Raw genomic sequence first — 12,591 nt, 5'->3', positions numbered from 1 at the left:
GCCTGGGCTCGAATCCCGCCATGGCAGATAGTAAAATTTGAATTCAATAAAAAAATGGAATTAAAAGTATAATGATGACCTTGAAACCATTGTCGGAAAAACCCATCTGGTTCACTGATGTCCCTTTGGGGAAGGAAATCTGCTGTCCTTACCCAGTCTGGTCTGCACATGACTCCAGAGCCACAGCAATGTAGTTGACTCTTGAAGCATGCCCTCTGAAATGGCCTAGCAAGCCTCTCAGTTGGGGCAATTAGGGATGGGCAATAAATGCTGGCCCACCTACGTCCCACAAACGAATAAATAAAAAAGAAATTCTATCTGCCTTCAGATGGGCAGCAGCACGTGGGTCAAAGATAAATCCTCAAGAGACACCAGGTGTAACGGTTCAGGACAGGGAAGAGAAGCCATCGCATTCTTCCAACCAATTTCTCACCCTGAAACCATAGAATCCCTACAGTGCAGAAGGAGGCCATTCGGCCCATCGAGTCTGCACCGACAGCAATCCCACCCATCCCCGAAACCCCACATATTTACCCCACTAATCCCTCTAACATACACATCCCAGGACACTAAGGGGCAATTTAACATGGCCAATCAACCCAACCTACACAACTTTGGATAGCACTTTTCACTTTGCAGTAGCTCCCCCTGTAACCCACCCCAACAAATAGTTATTGCTGCATCCTCATTTTTGTAGGAGAGCCCAACGGAAAGTCACTCTTGAAACCTGCTTCCATCGTCCCTTTAAGGCTACATTTAATTATTTTTTTTCTCATGTCAACTCTCACTTTTAGCCCCCCCACTCCCCCCCCCCCCCCAAATCCTCGTCCTTCTCTCCTGCCGACTCCCCAAGACATTTTCACAGCCCTTCCTTTACCTGCACAGCTTGGGGTATTGGGGAGGGCCCAGGGTCCACAACTGGTCAGCTGATCCCAACTTGGGCAGCGGGGGAAGGTGCCACCGTAGATCAAAGGGATTCCCAGACTCAAAACAGAAAAACTAAGACCAGGTAGTGTGTAAGTTCACCAGAACGGTTCCACTGATGAGAAACCTCAGTTCCCTGGACAGACTGGAGAAGCTGGAACTGTTTTCCTCAGAGAGTTGGCTGAGAGGAGATTGGATAGAGGTGTTCAAGATCACGAGGGGACCGGACAGAGTCGAGAGGGGGAAACCGTTCCCCGCTGGTGGAAGGGTCGAGAATGAGAGGGGCCCAGATTTAATTGGCGAACGAAGTAATGGAGACACGAGGAGAAATTTTTCCACGCAGCGAGTGGTTGGGATCTGGGTTGCGCTGCCCGAGAGCGTGGTGGAGGCAAGTCCCATCAAGGCTTTCCAAAGGCCATTGGATTGTTATGTGCAGGGGGAGCAAGTTCAAGGCTGCGGGGTGAAGGCAGAGGTGCAGAACCAGGTGATTTGCTCCATCAGGGGGTCAGTACGGACATGATGGAGTGAATGGCCTCATTGTGCTGTAACCATTGCACAATAAGAATCAGGTTTGGATGACTCGGAGTATCAGAGTCCGAGATCGAGGGTTTGTGAGTAAGAGTGTGTGTGAGGGAGTGCGGCTGAGTATGTTATAGAGAGCGTGTGAGAGACTGTGTGTGTGCATGCGTGTGTGTGGGAGCCAGTGTGTTAAGAGGGAGAGTGTGCCCACAAGATTGGCTGTAACTTTGCTGGAGTAGAGTGCGTTAGGTTGACTGTCGCACTGGGTTATGGTCACATTGTGACTTGGTTCAAACATCTCAGATGCTCACTAACGCCCACAGTTGCTCTCATAATTTTACTCACAAAGCCTCCATTTTGTCACAGTAACTTCATTGCAGTGTTAATGAAAGCATACTTGTGACTAATAAATAAAGTTTACTTTGATTCTGACACATTCAGTGGTGCACTTTTGGAATGATTACAGCACAGGAGGAGGCCATTCAGTCCATCATGTCCATACTAGCTCCCAGACTGAACAATTCCGCTGGTCCCACTTTTCCCTGCAAGTCCGGAAAATTTTCCCTCATCAAGTGATGATCCAATTCGCTTTTGAAAGCCTCGATTGAACCTGCCTCCCCCACACTCTCAGGCAGCTCACTCCAGACTCCAGCCGCTCGCTGAGTGAGAAAGGTTTTTCCTGGTGTCACTTCAGGCCCCTCTGCCAACCGCCTTAAACTGGTGCCCCCTCGTTCTCGACCCTTCTGCCACTGCGGCACGGTGGCCCAGTGGTTAGCACTGCTGCCTTACAGCACCAGGGTTCAATTCCGGCCTCGGGTCACCGTCTGTGAGTAACCAAAAGAGAAAACGCTGGAAAATCTCAGCGGGTCTGGGCAGCATCTGTAAGGAGAGAAAAGAGCTGACGTTTCGAGTCCAGACGACCCTTTGTCAAAGCTCAACTGTCTGTGTGGAGTTTGCACATTCTCCCCGTGTCTGCGTGGGTTTCCCCCGGGTGCTCCGGTTTCCTCCCACAGTCTGAAAGATGTGCAGGTCAGATGTGCACATAATTGCCCCTCAGAGGGATTAGCAGGGTAATTATGTGAGGGTTACGGGAATAGGGCTTGGGTGGGATTGTGGACGGTGCAGACTCGATGGGCCGAATGGCCTCCTTCTGCACAGTCGGGTTTCTATGAGAACCTCTACAGTGTAGAAAGAGGCCACTCGGCCCATCGAGTCTGCACCGAGCACAATCCCACCCCAGGCCCTATCCCTACAGCCCCACACATTTACCCTACCCCGCTAATCCCCCTAACCTACACATCCCGGGACACTAAGGGGCAATTTAGCATGGCCAATCCACCTAACCCGCACATCTTTGGACACTAAGGGGCAATTTAGCATGGCCAATCCACCTAACCCGCACATCTTTGGACACTAAGGGGCAATTTAGCATGGCCAATCCACCTAACCCGCACATCTTTGGACATCAAGGGGCAATTTAGCACGGCCAATCCACCTAACCCGCACATCTTTGGACTGTGGGAGGAAACCGGAGCACCCAGAGGAAACCCACGCAGACACGGGGAGAACATGCAGACTCCACACAGACAGTGACCCGAAGCCGGGAATCGAACCCGGGTCCCTGGCGCTGTGAGGCAGCAGCGCTAACCCACTGTGCCACCCCTATTTCTATGATTCCGTGACCGATTCCCGAAATCACATTGACCTGAGGTGGACCCAGAACAAAGAGCACAGCGGTGAAACCTTTGGTGCGGCCAGCGGGCCAGGGACCTGACCTCCCCCCTCAACCGCCTGTCATTCAGACCTGACGAAAGGCAAAAAAAACGCCAACAACAACAAAAAAAGAAACAAAGCTGAAAGGCAATCTGTGCAGAGATGTGCGACCCGATCGATATGTTGCTGAGATCCCCTCCGGTTTGTGTAACAGAGGGCGAGATAGTGTTGCAATAAACTATTGACGTGTGTGCTGCCAGTTACTGACTCTTGCCTGCTGTTGAGCAGTCCTTTATCTGCCTCTTATCTGTCCCAGCTTCCCCATTTTCTCTTGAATTAATAATGGTCGTATTACCAGTTTCCTGTAAGCCCTGACAAAATGAAAGCAGTGTGGGATGCGGTAATACAACACCCGCATCCTTGAAGTTCAAACACAACAGCACTTTTCACTTTCCAATAGTTTCCCCCCTGTGCAGATTTCCACTCCATCTGACGAAGGAGCAGCGCTCCGAAAGCTAATGGCATTTGCTACCAAATAAACCTGTTGGGACTTTAACCTGGTGTTGTTAAAACTCTTACTGTGTTTACCCCAGTCCAACGCCGGCATCTCCACATCATGTCCGCCCAGACAAACAGCCATCGCTGCACCCTCATTTTTGTAGGGTAGACCAACGGAAAGTCACTACACACTTCCATCGTCCCTTTTAAGGCAGTGCGTTTCAGATTGTAACTCACTGCAAATTTAGTTTTAAAAAAAAGAGACTCGCTTCACTGTCGAATTTTTGTCAGTTCTTTGAAAATCGAGCCCCTCATGCCACGGGAAAGTCCCCGATTCATTCCGTCAAAATAAAACTCCCTTTCAAATTCCCACCACCTCTAAATCTAACCTGCACATCTTTGGACACTAAGGGGCAATTTAGCATGGCCAATCCACCCAACCTACACATCTTTGGACACTAAGGGGCAATTTAGCATGGCCAATCCACCCAACCTACACATCTTTGGACACTAAGGGGCAATTTAGCATGGCCAATCCACCCAACCTACACATCTTTGGACACTAAGGGGCAATTTAGCATGGCCAATCCACCCAACCTACACATCTTTGGACACTAAGGGGCAATTTAGCATGGCCAATCCACCTAACCTGTACATCTTTGGACACTAAGGGGCAATTTAGCATGGCCAATCCACCCAACCTACACATCTTTGGACACTAAGGGGCAATTTAGCATGGCCAATCCACCTAACCTGTACATCTTTGGACACTAAGGGAGCAATTTAGCAAGATCAATTGTAGCACAGTGGTTAGCACTGCTGCCTCACAGCGCCATGGACCCGGGTTCGATTCCCGGCTTGGGTCACTGTCAGTGTGGAGTTTGCACATTCTCCCCATGTCTGCATGGGTTTTCACAGTAACTTCATTGTAGTGTTAATGTAAGCCTACTTGTGACACAATAATAATAACCCACACATCTTTGGACACTGAGGGAGAATTTAGCATGGCCAATTCTTCTAACCTGCACATCTTTGGACTGCAGGAGGAAACTGGAGCACCTGGAGGAAACCCATGCAGACACAGGGAGAACACGCACTCTCTGCACAGACAGTACCCCGAGCTGGAATTGAACCCGGGTCCCTGGCACAGTGAGGCAGCAGTGCTTTGCAACCTTCCCCACTCCAAGGAGAATGATCCCAGTCACTCCACATCACCGGCGCTCCCTCATCCCTGGCACCTTTTTCTGGTAAATCTCCTCTATTTATTTATTTATCAGTGTCACAAGTAGGCTGACATTAACACTGCAATGAAGTTACTGTGAAATTCCCCTAGTCGCCACACTCCGGCGCCTGTTTGGGCCAATGCACCCTAACCAGCACGTCTTTCAGACTGTGGGAGGAAACCGGAGCACCCGGAGGAAACCCACGCAGACACGGGGAGAACGTGCAGACTCCACACAGCCAGTGACCCAAACTGGGAATCGAACCCGGGTCCCTGGCGCTGTGAGGCAGCAGCGCTAACCCACTGTGTCACCGTGATGCCCTGGAATTACCTGACGTTCTTCGATATAAGCGCCGTGGGAACATTTACGTCCACCTCAGTTTAACTTGTCCACTGAGCGACGGCATCGCTAACTGTGCAGCCCTTCCCTCCCTCAACCTTCTCAAAGGACAATTGGGGAATGGGTAATAAATGCTGGGTCTAACCCACATCCCAAGAATTAATGAAGAAAAATCAAAAGTTGAGTCCTGTGATGCTGACGCGATGTGCCCGGTTAGCTCAGTCGGTAGAGCACGAGATTCTTAATCTCAGGGTCGTGGGTTCGAACCCCACGTTGGGCGTCATTGCTTTAGGGTGGCACAGTGGTTAACACTGCCGCCTCACAGCGCCAGGGACCCGGGTTCGATTCCCGGCTCGGGTCACTGTCTGTGCGGAGTCTGCACATTCTCCCCGTGTCTGCGTGGGTTTCCTCCCACAGTCTAAAAATGTGCGGGTTAGGTGGATTGGCCATGCTAAATGTGTCTCTTAGTGTCCTGGGATGTGATAGGTTAGAGGGATTAGCAGGGTAACTTAAATGGGGATAGGCCTGGCTGGGATGCAGACACAATGGGCCGAATGGCCTCCTTCTGTCCTGTAGGGATTCTATGATGATTCTTATTTAAAATTTTCTGGTCATTATCACATTTAAAATGGTGTAACAAACTGAATTATGAGGTTTGGAACAAATTAAAAACCATATCCTCCCAGACAGTTAAAACCAAATGACCTTAAAAACAGTTTAAGATCAACTCAACTGCGCAAGATGAATTGTTGCAAAAGAATCATCTTGCTGCCCCCTGGTGTTCACATTAAAAACTCCACATCACGTTCACATTAAACACACCAAGAAGTTTAACAACACCAGGTTAAAGTCCAACAGGTTTATTTGGCAGCAAAAGCCACACAAGCTTTCGGAGCTCCAAGCCCCTTCTTCAGGTGAGTGGGAATTCTGTTCACAAACTGGGCATATAAAGACACAGACTCAATTTACATGAATAATGGTTGGAATGCGAATACTTACAGCTAATCAAGTCTTTAAGAAACAAAACAATGTGAGTGGAGAGAGCATCAAGACAGGCTAAAAAGATGTGTATTGTTCTCCAGACAAGACAGCCAGTGAAACTCGGCAGGTCCAGGCAACTGTGGGGGTTACAAATAGTGTGACATGAACCCAATATCCCGGTTGAGGCCGTCCTCATGTGTGCGGAACTTGGCTATCAGTTTCTGCTCAGCGACTCTGTGCCTCGTGTGTCATGAAGGCCGCCTTGGAGAACGCTTACCCGAATATCAGAGGCCGAATGCCCATGACCGTTGAAGTGCTCCCCCACAGGAAGAGAACAGTCTTGCCTGGTGATTGTCGAGCGGTGTTCATTCATCCGTTGTCGTAGCGTCTGCATGGTTTCCCCAATGTACCATGCCTCGGGACATCCTTTCCTGCAGCGTATCAGGTAGACAACGTTGGCCGAGTTGCAAGAGTATGTACCGTGTACCTGGTGGATGGTGTTCTCACGTGAGATGATGGCATCCGTGTCGATGATCCGGCACGTCTTGCAGCGGTTGCTGTGGCAGGGTTGTGTGGTGTCGTGGTCACTATTCTCCTGAAGGCTGGGTAGTTTGCTGCGGACAATGGTCTGTTTGAGGTTGTTTGAAGGCAAGACGACGTGGGGGTGTGGGGATGGCCTTGGCGAGATGTTCGTCTTCATCAATGACATGTTGAAGGCTCCGGAGGAGATGCCATAGCTTCTCCGCTCCGGGGAAGTACTGGACGACGAAGGGTACTCTGTCCACTGTGTCCCGTGTTTGTCTTCTGAGGAGGTTGGTGCGGTTTTTCGCTGTGGCGCGTTGGAACTGTTGATCAATGAGTCGAGCGCTATATCCTGTTCTTATGAGGGCATCTTTCAGCGTCTGGAGGTGTCTGTTGCGATCCTCCTCATCCGAGCAGATCCTGTGTATACGGAGGGCTTGTCCGTAGGGGATGGCTTCTTTAACGTGTTTAGGGTGGAAGCTGGAGAAGTGGAGCATCGTGAGGTTATCCGTGGGCTTGCGGTACAGTGAGGTGCTGAGGTGACCGTCCTTAATGGAGATGCGCGTGTCCAAGAATGCAACCGATTCCGGAGAGTAGTCTATGGTGAGTCTGATGGTGGGATGGAACTTGTTGATGTCATCATAGAGTTGTTTCAGTGATTGTTCACCATGAGTCCAAAGGAAGAAAATGTCATCGATGTATCTAGTGTATAGCATCGGTTGAAGGTCCCGTGTGGTGAAGAAGTCTTGTTCGAACCTGCGCATGAAGATGTTGGCATTTTGAGGTGCGAATTTGGTCCCCATGGCTGTTCCGTGTGTCTGGATGAAGAACTGGTTGTTGAAGGTGAAGATATTGTGGTCCAGGATGAAGCGGATGAGATGTAAAATTGCATCTGGAAACTGGCAGTTGTTGGCGCTGAGCACTGAGGCCGTTGCAGCAATGCCATCGTCATGGGGGATGCTGGTGTAGAGTGCCGAGACATCCATTGTGACGAGGAGTGCTCCTGGTTCAACTGCTCCATGTGTGCTCAGTTTCTGTAGGAAGTCCGTAGTGTCGCGACAAAAGCTGAGGGTTCTTTGTACAATGGGTTTCAGGATGGTCACGGGCATTCGGCCTCTGATATTCGGGTAAGCGTTCTCCAAGGCGGCCTTCGCGACACACGACGGCGCAGAGTCGCTGAGCAGAAACTGATAGCCAAGTTCCGCACACACGAGGACGGCCTCAACCGGGATATTGGGTTCATGTCACACTATCGGTAACCCCCACAACTTGCCTGGATCTGCAGAGTCTCACTGGCTGTCCTGTCTGGAGACAATACACATCTCTTTAACCTGTCCTGATGCTCTCTCCACTCACATTGTTTTGTTTCTTAAAGACTTGATTAGCTGTAAGTATTCGCATTCCAACCATTATTCATGTAAATTGAGTCTGTGTCTTTATATGCCCTGTTTGTGAACAGAATTCCCACTCACCTGAAGAAGGGGCTTGGAGCTCCGAAAGCTTGTGTGGCTTTTGCTGCCAAATAAACCTGTTGGACTTTAACCTGGTGTTGTTAAACTTCTTACTGTGTTTACCCCAGTCCAAAGCCGGCATCTCCACATCATGGTTCACATTAAACCCATCATCGCTCTCTTGCACCAAGATCGTCATGATGTGGCGATGCCGGCGTTAGACTGGGTGAACACAGTATGAAGTCTCACAACACCAGGTTAAAGTCCAACAGGTTTATTTGTGGCCAAGATAGCACAGTGGCACAACGGTTAACACTGCTGCCTCACAACGCCAGGGACCCGGGTTCGATTCCCGGCTCGGGTCACTGTCTGTGTGGAGTTTGCACGTTCTCCCCCGTGTCTGCGTGGGTTTCCTCCGGGTGCTCCGGTTTCCTCCCACAGTCCGAAAGACGTGCTGGTTAGCTGCATCGGCCTTGCTAAATTCTCCCTCGGTGTACCCGAACAGGCGCCGGAGTGTGGCAACTCGGGGAATTTCACAGTAACTTCATTGCTGAGTTAATGTAAGCTTTACTTGTGACTAATAAATAAAACTTAAACTAATGGCCATGTTTACCATGGGCCGATGTCTCCCCCGATACGTCCCTTAAGTGCCAGCAGGGCAAATACGTGGGGTTATGGGAATAGGGCCTGGGTGGGACTGTTGTTGGCACAGCCTCGGTGGACCGAATGGCCTCCTTCATAGAAATCATAGAAACCCTACAGTGCAGAAAGAGGCCATTCGGCCCATCGAGTCTGCACCGACCACAATCCCACCCAGGCCCCATCCCCATATCCCTGCATGTTACCCGCTAATCCCTCTAACCTACACATCCCGGGACACCAAGGGGCAATTTAGCACGGCCAATTAACCTAACCCGCACATCTTTGGACTGTGGGAGGAAACCGGAGCACCCGGAGGAAACCCACGCAGACACGGGGAGAATGTGCAAACTCCACACAGACAGTGACCCAAGCCGGGAATCGAACCCAGGACCCTGGAGCTGTGAAGCAGCAGTGCTAACCCACTGTGCTACCGTGCCGCCCCCTTCTGCACTGTAGGGATTCGATGATCCTTTAGGCTGAGGGTTCACTCAGATGAAAGACGACCCTCAGCCGGGGCAAGCCAATTTCAGCTGGAGGGCAGCAGGCTCAGTAAAATTGGAGGGTCGCTGGTGCTAGCACAGGCTCTGACCATCAGCCTGGGTTTCACTCTCCTGGGTACTGGGTAGAGTGTGACAATCACACAGTCAAATGAGAGATCATAAGAAATAGGAGTAGGCCATTCAGCCCATTAAGTCTGCTCCGCCATTGGATTGTGACTTTAGCTCCACTTGCCTATCTGTCCCCCCCATAACGCTCGACCCCCCCCCCCCCCCACCTCTCCTTGTCGATCAAAACTCTGTCTAACTCAGCTCTGAATATATTCGATGACCCACCATTCCCCCCCCCCCCCCCCCACACCCCCACCGCTCTCTGTGGGAGAGAGTTCAGGGACCAGAGCAGAAACCCCAAATTATGTTATGAAGTCTGACTAGAATTGCCCCTTAGAGTCCTGGGATGCATAGGTTAGAGGGATTAGCGGGTAAAATATGTGGGGGTAGGGCCTGGGTGGGATTGTGGTCGGTGCAGACCCGATGGGCCGAATGGCCTCCTTCTGCACTGTAGGGTTTCTATTCTATTCTATCAACTATGTTTGTTTCTTCTGGCATCAGAGTGAGGGTTTCACTCCAGCTGTGATTCTATGACACACTTAGGAAGCTTTTATCAAAACAAACTTCACTTTAACAATACAGTTTAAATACAGCGAATGAATTTACTTGCTCATAGAATCCCTACAGTGCAGAGGGAGACCATTCAGCCCATCGATTCTGCATCAACTGTCTGAGAGTATCTTATCCAAGCCCTCTCCATCCCCATTATCCCACACATCTACCATATCTAATCCATCTGACACAGCGGTTAGCACTGCTGCCTCACAGCGCCAGGGATCTGGGTTCGATTCCCGGCTTGGGTCACTGTCTGTGTGGAGTTTGCACGTTCTCCCCGTGTCTGCATGGGTTTTCCTCCGGGTGCTCCGGTTTCCTCCCACAGTCCGAAAGACGTGCTAGGTAGGTGCATTGGCCGTGCTAAATCGAACCTACACATCTTTGGACCCTAACGGACAGTTTAGCATGGCCAATCCATTTAACCCACACATCTTTGGACACTAAGGGGCAATTTAGCATGGCCAATCCTTCTAACCTGCACATCTTTGGACACAAACTGGAGGCCTGTGACCAGCGGTGTGCCTCAGGGATCAGTGCTGGGTCCACTGTTATTTGTCATTTATATTAATGATTTGGATGAGAATATAGGAGGCATAGTTAGTAAGTTTGCAGATGACACCAAGATTGGTGGCTTGGTGGACAGTGAAGAAAGTTATCTCCAATTGCAATGGGATCTTGATCAATTGGGCTGATGAATGGCAGATGGAGTTTAATTTAGACAAATGTGAGGTGATGCATTTTGGTAGATTGAACCAGGGCAGGACTTACTCAGTTAATGGTAGGGCGTTGGGGAGAGTTACAGAACAAAGAGATCTTGGGGTACATGTTCATAGCTCCTTGAAAGTGGAGTCACAGGTGGACAGAGTGGTGAAGAAGGCATTCAGCATGCTTGGTTTCATCGGTCAGAACATTGAATACAGGAGTTGGAATGTCTTGCTGAAGTTGTACAAGACATTGGTAAGGCCACACTTGGAACACTGTGTGCAGTTCTGGTCACCCTATTATAGAAAGGATATTATTAAACTAGAAAGTGTGCAGAAAAGATTTACTAGGATGCTACCGGGACTTGATGGATTGAGTTATAAGGAGAGGCTGGATAGACTGGGACTTTTTTCTTTGGAGCGTAGGAGGCTGAGGGGTGATCTTATAGAGGTCTATATAATAATGAGGGGCACAGATCAGCTAGATAGTCAATATCTTTTCCCAAAGGTAGGGGAGTCTAAAACTAGAGGGCATAGGTTTAAGGTGAGAGGGGAGAGATACAAAAGGGTCCAGAGGGGCAATTTTTTCACACAGAGGATGGTGAGTGTCTGGAACAAGCTGCCAGAGGTAGTAGTAGAGGTGGGTACAATTTTGTCTTTTAAAAAGCATTTATGGGTACGATGGGTATAGAGGGATATGGGCCAAACGCGGGCAACTGGGATTAGCTTTGGGGTTTAAAAAAAAAGGGTGGTATGGACAAGTTGGGCTGAAGGGCCTGTTTCCATGCTGTAAACCTCTATGACTAAGGGGCAATTTAGCACGGCCAATCCATCTCAACTGCACATCTTTGGAGTGTGGGAGGAAACCGGAGCACCGGGAGGAATCCCACGCAGACACGGGGAGAATGTGCAATTTCCACACAGTCACCCGAGGCTGGAATTGAACCTGGGGTGCTGTTTAGGTTCTCTCCAACAAGAGAGAATCTAAACATTGCCTCCTCACTGGCACTGAAAACCATACCTCAAGGAGCACTTGTACCCCATACATTTATCTTTCATCTCCCAGGGTTTTCAGGAATGAATTTTAGGAAATTCTCATACACGAACATACAACATAAGAACATAAGAACTAGGAGCAGGAGTAGGCCATCTGGCCCCTCGAGCCTGCTCCGCCATTCAATGAGATCATGGCTGATCTTTTCGTGGACTCAGCTCCACTTACCCGCCCGCTCACCATAACCCTTAATTCCTTTACTGTTCAAAAATTTATCTATCCTTGCCTTAAAAACATTCAATGAGGTAGCCTCAACTGCTTCACTGGGCAGGGAATTCCACAGATTCACAACCCTTTGGGTGAAGAAATGTGGTAGAAGTCTGGAATTCTTTTGAAAATGGCGACTGATGCTGAACTGTTAATTTTAATTCTGAGATTGGTAAGATTTACGTCAGTCAAAGGGGCACGAGTTAAAGGTCACAGATCACCCCACTGAATGGCAGAACTGGCTCGAGGGGCTGAATGGCCTCCTCCTGTCCCTAAGTGCCCTGCAGCTCTGTTGCTGATGTTAAGCTAGCCAACAACGGCAGCCGATTTACGCACAGCAAGATCCCACAAACATCAACCGGAAGAATTACGGGCCAGTATGGAGTTGGTCGAGAGAAGGCCCTTTGCCAGCTTCTAAAATAACATCTGGATTCGTGAAGCGACACGCAGAACATCAAACTCCTCAGCATCTGGTGACCATGGTGACGTGCAGCTGCTGATTTGGAGTTTAGGAACAGACCGTGTGGGCGGATTGGACACTGCCATTTCTCTCAAAAAATATCTAACAGTAACGGGTGTGTGTTTAAACATGGACTTTTTATTCAATAGAAAAGCATATACTTTTCTACAAAGAAAAATATATTTCAGATGACA

The 12,591-nt window shown here is 49.5% G+C and overlaps 1 protein-coding gene and 1 non-coding gene across 2 annotated transcripts in view; both read left to right on the top strand.

Moving 5' to 3' along the window:
* Window positions 1-12,591, top strand: part of LOC144511500 (uncharacterized) — an 81,623-nt gene that overhangs the window by 10,704 nt on the left and 58,328 nt on the right. The window lies entirely within an intron of this gene.
* Window positions 5,424-5,496, top strand: trnak-cuu (transfer RNA lysine (anticodon CUU)). The gene has a single exon. It is a non-coding gene; the product is annotated as a tRNA-Lys (tRNA).

This window comes from Mustelus asterias, chromosome 24 (assembly GCF_964213995.1).
Source record: "Mustelus asterias chromosome 24, sMusAst1.hap1.1, whole genome shotgun sequence".
NCBI lineage: Eukaryota > Metazoa > Chordata > Chondrichthyes > Carcharhiniformes > Triakidae > Mustelus > Mustelus asterias.
Note: the sequence above shows the minus strand (reverse complement) of the source record. Positions and strands in the feature narration are given on the sequence as shown.